Source organism: Triticum dicoccoides, chromosome 3B, assembly GCF_002162155.2.
Source record: "Triticum dicoccoides isolate Atlit2015 ecotype Zavitan chromosome 3B, WEW_v2.0, whole genome shotgun sequence".
NCBI lineage: Eukaryota > Viridiplantae > Streptophyta > Magnoliopsida > Poales > Poaceae > Triticum > Triticum dicoccoides.
Window position 1 is genome coordinate 69,910,537 of NC_041385.1, and position 8,262 is coordinate 69,918,798.

The 8,262-nt window shown below is 50.4% G+C and overlaps 1 pseudogene; it reads left to right on the plus strand.

Moving 5' to 3' along the window:
• Positions 1–1,559: 1,559 nt before the first annotated feature.
• Positions 1,560–3,808, plus strand: LOC119274769 (annotated as a pseudogene).
• Positions 3,809–8,262: the final 4,454 nt, after the last annotated feature.

The window sequence follows — 8,262 nt, forward strand, 5'->3', positions numbered from 1 at the left end:
CAATCTCTTACATCCAATCCTACTTGTCCATGTTGGCTATTACGTAAGGTACGTAACAATCTTTAAGTAAGTGTAGCATTGCCCTTTAAACAATATCATGACACTTAGTGTTTTTCCTGTTATTGTTGGCGAAAATACTAGACCTACGAATTGCTACATGTTGCCTTACGTAACCTTTCTCTATTTCTCTCTCTCCCCACTGATTTTCAGGCGGGGTGGGCCTCACCCTCCCTCTTACTCCAGTCAAACTATGCCATGTCAGACGAGCCCGTAAACGTACGTAAAAATTTACGTGGATGCATCGCCGCCGCATCTGCCGCCACCGCCATGTCGGCAGCGAGGCGGGCCTTGGCCAGCCTCATCATTTCTAGCCCACGATGGGTACACCAGTCCCTATTGCAATCATATGCCTGCACATGGAGATGGCGAGGCTAAATGACTGCGATGCTCCAACCTCGATTGATCTGAGCGCCAGTTGCGCCGACGCATTGAATTTGCGCCGAACAGATCCCAACTTCGGTCGGGCACACTTTTCCTAGGAACAAAGAAGGAAAATGCGGACGGCCATAGCGTCCTCCATCCCGCATAGGACGACAACGAATCGACGGACCCAGATTGGTCGGAGTCAGATCCACTGCCCGCCATGCCGGAGAAGGCCGGAGATCGCCGACAGGGAGCTTGGGGGGCGAAGCGGAGTGGAGTGGAGTAGTTAGGGTTCGGTCAGGGGAGCGGATGGGAACGAATATATGTGAGGTCAGAGTGGGCCGGCATGAGCCAGATCCAATGTTGCAGACGCACCCGGACTTTCCCATACCTGCCCTAGGTTTGCGCTGGATATAAGGAGTGCCGGTCAGCCTAGATGTTTGGGGCCGGTATTAGGCATCCATTTGGGTCGAGTTTTTTGACTAGTCAGTGACCGGGCCATCCATCAAAACGTATAGAAACGTTTGATGCGTCAAGCTGTAGATGCTCTAACTCTCATGGCTGGTCATGGCTCTATTATTATTTTTTATTATTATTATTATTATTATTATTATTATTATTATTATTATTATTATTATTATTATTATTATTATTGCGGGAATGACTCTGTTAATTTTAAAGCCGAGGTCTTTGAACCTTCTCTCTAGAGAAGAAAGGAACAGCCAGAGCATCTTCGTTGGGTGCTAGTCTTCCGATACCATTTTGTCGCGAGCTAGGACATGCAGAACAAGTCCCATCACATGCGGATGCAGATGTAGATGCAGATGCAAACGACAAAAGTCTCCAGCTAGCAAACTCCAATATCACATATTGTTTGTATCTGCTAGAAAAAGGAGGGACAGCTGTAGGCATCTTCCGTTTGGTGCTCATCACCCGATGCCATTTTGTCATGGCAGGACAACCAGGTCCTACATGTATGCGTAATATAAGCAATTCAATCACGCAAGGTGGTTGAATTACTTACATCCCATCAGATGCACACGTAATATTGTTCGTGCATCCGGTCGGGGCGGGCTATATATAAGGAGGCTCGCACACAACCCGAAGAGCACAGCCAATACATCACGCTTTTCACCATGGACGACGATCTTGTATACCTGTGCTCTGCTTTGCTCTCGTGTCAGTGTTGGCTCACGGTTGTCCAGCTCCTGAAGCCGTGACGACGGCTGCCACCGGGGCCGCCGAACCTGCCGGTGATCGGGAGCGCGCACCGGCTGGTGATTTAACGCGCTGCCGCACCGCACGATGGGCGAGCTGGCCAGCGTGCATTGGCCGCTCATGTACCTCCGCGCCGGGCACGTGCTGTGGTGGTGGTTCCGTCCAAGGAGGCTGCCCGCGAGGTGCTCAAGACCCACGGCGCCATCTTGGCCACTGGGGCGAAGCTCATGGCTGGCGACATCGTGGCTCGACGGACCACCTATTCTGCCCTATCCCCGGCGACTACTTCGGAAAGCTCCGAAAGCTGTGCGTCTAGGAGATCCTGAGCAACGACCGCGTCCGCTCCTACAAGGACATCCGGGAGGACGAGGTGCGGAGCCTCGTCGACGACACCGGGGCGGCCGGGCGTTCGGCATGAAGAGCAGCAGAGCCGAAGACTTCGTGGCGGCCATCAAGCACAGGTTCGTCTACAGCACAAGCTTCTCGATCCCTGAGCTCTTCCCTGGTTTCACGGGGATTTTATCTTCCTCCCTAGCATAAGCATGAACCTCCAGAGCGTTCGTGACACCGTCAACGGCATCCTGAAGGAGATCATCGACCACACGGAGTAAATCCTCAAGACTGGCAGGTCAACCGCGTCGGAGAAGAACCCGGTGGAAGTTCTCCTCGGCCTTCACGGAAATGAAGACTTTGGCTTCCCCATCACCCGCTCCACGGTCAAAGCAGTTATCTTGGTTAGTCCTACTACTATTGCAGTACAATTTTAGTAGTAACACAAAATTTTAAAAGATTTTCAGGCCTCAACATTCATCTAATTTTTTTTTGAAATATAAACATAGGCATCAGTTAAAATAAGATTTTCATGCCTCGACACTTGTCTATACAGAACATATATGCGGGTGGGACAGAGACATCTCCATGGTATGGGTCAGGTCAGAGCTGATGATGAAGCCAAAGGTAATGAGGAAGCTGCAAGACAAGATCAGGGCGGCGTTCCGCGAGATCGATCTCTGGACGAGCCGAAGTTGCATCAAGTACCTCGGCTTGGTGATCAAGGAGACGTTCAAGCTGTACCCAGCAACTACCATCTTGATCACTCGAGGGAGCACCGAGGCCTGCGAGATCAACGGGTATGTGATGCCAACCAAGACGAGTGTGACCATAAAGTCCTGGGCCATCATGTGTGACCCCTAGTACTGGTAAGACGCCGAGGAGTTCAGGCCGGAGAGTTTCAGGCAGCTCGCTTTGACTTCCATGGCCTCTGCTTCGGGTACACGCCATTCAGCGATTGAAGGATTAACAGGTACATGCTGCCAGCCAAGACGAGGGTGATCATAAACTCCTGGGTAATCATGTTGGACACCCAGTCCAGGAACATGCCGAGGAGTTCAGAGCGGAGAGGTTCAAGGGAGCTTGCATGGACTTTCATGGTGTATTCTTCGGGTACACGCCGCAGACCAAAGGATGGCATGTACCTGAAGCAGGAGTTTATGATGGCCCAGCAGTTTATGATCACTCTCGTTTTGCCTGTCATCACGTACTCATTGATCTTGCATGCCCCCGAGCGGCTTGTACCCGAAGTAGATGCCATGACAGTCCATGCGAGCAGCCTTGAACTTCTCAGGCCTTAACTCCTCGGCATTTTCCCAGTACTAGGGGTAACACCCGACAGCCCAAGATTTTATGCTCACCCTCGTCTTAGCTGGCATCACGTACCCATTGAGCTCCCATGCCTCAGTATACTCTCGAGGGACCAGGATGGGAGTTGGTGGGTATGGCCTGAATGTCTCCTTGATCACCAAGCCGAGGTAATTGATGTAACTGTCGCTCACCCGGACATCAGTCTCGGAGATGAATTCCTTGTCGCGGAATGCCGCCCTAGTCTCTCCTTGCTGCTTCCCCACCGGCATCAGGAGGAACCTCCAGAGCATTCCTGACACCATCGATGGTATCCTAGAAGAGATCATCGACCACAGAGAGCAAATCCTCAAGAGTGGCAGGTCAACCGCGTCTAAGAAGAACTTGGTGAAAGTTCTCCTCGGCCTCCATCACCCGCTCAACTGTCAAAGCAGTTATCTACTACTACTACTGCTGCTGCTATTGCTACCACTGATACTATTGTTGCAGTACAATTTTAGTAGTAATACAATATTCCATAAGATTTTTACGCCTCAGTATTCATTTAGATTATTTTAAAAAAATAAATTTCATGCCTCAACACTTGTCTATACAAAACATATATGCGAGTAAATTGCAAAAAACCACCACAGTTGAGGACGCTAAATCAAAAAATCACCACCTTTCGGGTTTTTTTATCAAAAAACCGCCAAAATTGTGCTGACAGTTTTCAGGAAACACTGATTGACTAATTAGAGCAGTTTGAGTGGAAAACTGACACCTGGGGCCCGCATGTAAGTGATGATGTGGCAAGAAAGGTCAACAACGTTTGCATGGACCGTTAAGTTGATATAGGCCCACTTGTCAGCAGTCTCTCTCCCTCCCTGGCAGTCCGTCGAGCAGCTTGTGAGCACGCTGGAGAGTTCGCTGCCGGTAGCGTTCGGAGCTACGCTACGGGGATGAGGGCTTCCATGCTAGGCACGTCTACCCACGAGCCGACGACCAAATCGAGCACCGCGGTGACCTCGGCCTCGCCGGAGCGGGCAGGGGCCTGGATGTGCTGGATGCCGGCTTTGACGGATTGGGCGCGCGGCGCAGGGCAGCTCGGCCTCGCCGAAGCGGGTGCGCAGCACACGCGGACGCACCCAGCTCGGCCACGCCGGAGCGGGCAGGGCCGCCGACGCGCGGGATGTCGGCCTTGACGTTGTGGGCGCACGGCAGCTCGGCCTCGCCGGAGCGGGCGCGCGGACGCACGGCAGTCGGCCACGCCGGAGCGGGCAGGGGCGCGGATGCACTGGATCTTGGTCTTGATGGAGTGGGCGCACGACAGCTCGTCCTCGCCGGAGCAGGCTGTTTCGTGGGCGCACGTGATTTCAGCCTCGCCGGAGCGGGCTAGGCCGTGGGCGCGCGGGCGCACGGCAGCTCGGCCTCGCCGGAGCGGGCGCGCGGACGCACGACAGTCGGCCACGCTGGAGCGGGCAAGGGCGCAAACGCACTGGATCTTGGTCTTGACGGAGTGGGCGCACGGGATTTCTGCCTCGCCGGAGCGGGCTGGGCCGTGGGCGCGCGGGCGCACAGCAACTCGACCTCGCCGGAGCGGGCTACGAGCACCGGCCTGCGTAGCTCCGCCTGTGCCCTTCCCTTGTCCGTCTACAGCAGCAACCCGCGGCCGATTAGCTTGGATTGTTTTTTGTGATTTTGACCGGTCCTTGCGTGACCAGTTAGCGCCGTTTACGGGTGTGACGGGTGCCGTCTCCACCCCAGCCATGTGGCACCTGACAGTGGCGCCCACCTGTCAGATTTTTGCATCAAACCGTTGTAAGTATTAGAATTAATTAACCATGTGTTAATTATGGGATTAATCCATACTTGTACTAACTGCAGGCAGTTGTAAATTGCCGCGTCGGTTCCTGCCAAACATGCACCTCCTCTGAACAGACACTTTTTCCAATGGTGTCCTTTCCTTTGTATAAATAGCAGATGCCATCTAGTAAAGAAGATAGTTGATTTATTTTTCCTCTCAACACGTTATCAGCACGCTCCTGACGGAGCGTTCCAATCGGCTTCACACGAGCAGTAGCACCCCTTGTCTCGCATCCGCGTAGATCGGCGGCGCTCCCGTCGCTATCCCCGGTGAGGCCTCTCCCACGAGCGGCTCTTGCGTCGGTGGTACCCAAACGTGGCGACGGCCGCTCACGGCGATCTCATCTGTAACTGCCTTCTTCACGGCAAGAGCGGCGCACCAGGCCGCTCACAGAAAAGACGAGAATGCATCCGTGCAAGAACTTGAGTTGTAGAAACCAACTTGGTTGTCTTTTGTGATTACTAGATGACCCGTTGCGCCAATGGCGCAAAGACCGAGAGCAAGCCAATAATAGAAAGAGTGTGCATCAAAATATGTAAACACAGAAGGGAATATATAAAAATAAGTACGGATTGATGATAGTCATACAGACAGGATTGTCATAATCTTTTTACATAAGATCCAAAATGATGCCAGATATAAAAGTCTTGATAGGTACTTTTAGTAATACCAAGTTACGTAGCAAAGGACTATTGTGATCTGCTTAGATTGGATAGACAATCATGCATGCAGAGGCTTTTAGACGTGCACTTGAAGGCGAAAGCATATGCATACCCTTTCTTCATATTTGCCTTATTGAGAAGCTGCTCCAGTTCTTTGTGAGTGTAGCCTTGTTGTCGACGCCCTTGATAAAGTGGGCCATGACACTGGTGGTCCCGTCTCCTGTACTGATCGGTAGCTCATCATGTTCAGCATCCATGTGCGGGAAGAGTCTTCTCTTAGAAAAGTGTGTACTAAAGTACTGCAAATGAAGATAAAGGTTATTCAGTATATGGTTTGTTAGCATGTTCTTATAGGAAACACAAGAATGCATTTGTTTAAGATTACCATTCTTTTGCCGTCAGTAGCAAATGTTTCTGTCATGTGGCATACATAGTAATGGTTAGGAGTTTTCTTGTCTTTGATGATATTTCAAAGATTGCGTATATTTTTGTTATACAGCTTAAATGTATTTGCCCACACACAGTGGGCAGCGAACTCGTCTAAGTAGTTCTCACCAAGCTTGCCTGCCAATTTACACAGAACTATAGTATTTAGTATTTGTCGGAGGAGTTGCTGCAAACAGGAAAGTAATAAGAGTTTTTACCGCGAGTACTGTACTTTCCATCTTTCAAATGGATTTTTTCCCTTTGAACTTTGGGACTTACCCGGCCTTGCGTGGGCGATGAATATATTCTAGGGGCTGCTTGTGCTCGCGGTAGGGTGGCGGTTCTATAAATGACAAGAGGGGTATTAAGCTGGGGGTGAAATGATGTGAATTATATAGAATTGGAATAACACAGTTACATAGCGATAACTATTGGCATGAGCCTGAGTCATATGGTTGATATCAACATCATCGGTACCGTCGAGTTCCGCCTGTTTGACTAGGAGCATCTTCAAATAAGCAGTAAGATTATGAAGTTTATCTAATTGTGTGTGGCTTTATCTAGGAGTTCTGACAACAGTAATTATCGTCTGGTGGTCTCGGAATCTCTGTAATTTGTAGTATGTTTGAGATGCTTTGCACTTCTGATGAACTATTATAATAGATCTAATTTTTTTTGGTAAAGAAAGTTCATATGGGTAGGAACTCTCTCGTTCAATTGAGCGGTAGGATTTTGACTGGATCGTTACATTTGTTTATGTGAAAAAACAATCCCTGAGAATATAGACCCTAAAAAAACTCACTGTAAATAGATGGCTGGGAGCGCTCTTAAATATGTTTGCTTGGTGGCGCCCGCTGTTCAAGGGTGGACGCGTGGTGGGCCACAACGTTACGCATGTCGGGTGTGTGTGGGCTTCCGTGTGTGCAAACCTGGCCAAATGGACCGGCCCGGCCTTGGTAAAAGGGCCAGGCACGCTAAGTACTCGGGTCGCGTCCTCCCTAGTCCAGGATCAGCCCCTCCCTAAACAGGCTGGCACGACGGCCCGTTTCGCATGCCGGCATAAAAGCAAGTACAATAAGGTGACATAAGCAGGCTATAAGGACTAAAATATTATATATTTACTTAGTTGGAGGAGAGAGAAGAGAAGCGAGTTGTTGATTATTAGCCAGTTGCAGCACGAGACTCAAGACACTTTGTGAGGTTGTATGGTAGGCCAACTATTAATAACGTACTTCCTCTGTTTCTAAATGCAAGTCTTTGTAGATATTTCATGATGAACTACATACAGATGTATATAAATATAGTTTAAAGTGGAAATTCATCCATTTTACTTTATGAACTTATATTTGAAAATAAAGGGAGTAGTACACACTTAAAATTTACTATTGTACATGTGGCCTTATAGCCGATTGTTGTATTATTAACCATACTATCATCCCACTAAAAAATCACAACAACCATGTTCTAGAAAAAGGCATGTCCGCCCGTGACCATGCGTACGCAGGTAGATTGTAGTGCGCTCGTCGCCTTGTGGCTGCAAGGACCCAGGATGCGCATTGATGCATGCAGTGTGTCGGGTGTGTGTGCGCGTGTCCTCTCAGCAAGCTTTAATCTCCAGCTGGCCGCTGGTCCAAGCCGCGTGTCGGGTGTGTGTATGGGTTTCCCTGTGAGCGTGTCTTCTCAACGGGCTAGCGACTCGGCGCAGCTCTGAAGAGTGGAGATTGGCGATTTGGGGTGCTGGATACGCCTCGGTTCCAAGCTGTGGCTAGAGGATCCCCGCCGTCGTGTTGTTCCGGCTGTCGGTGCTACTTCCGCGGCTGCTCCTTGGGCGCTGCTTCGCCGTCCACGCGAATTGTGCCGTTGCTGTTCTGGTCATCCATCTCGCCCTGCGTCTGCTCGGCCTGCTGCTTTGCCCTGCGTGCGATCTGGTTTGTATTGTTTCCTCTGGTATTAGATTTGTTGTCGTGGGCTGTGTTCGGTACGGTGTTTCTTGAGCAACGATGTCGTTGGATTAGGCGCTGATTTTTATGGACGCCGCTTATGTGCTACATT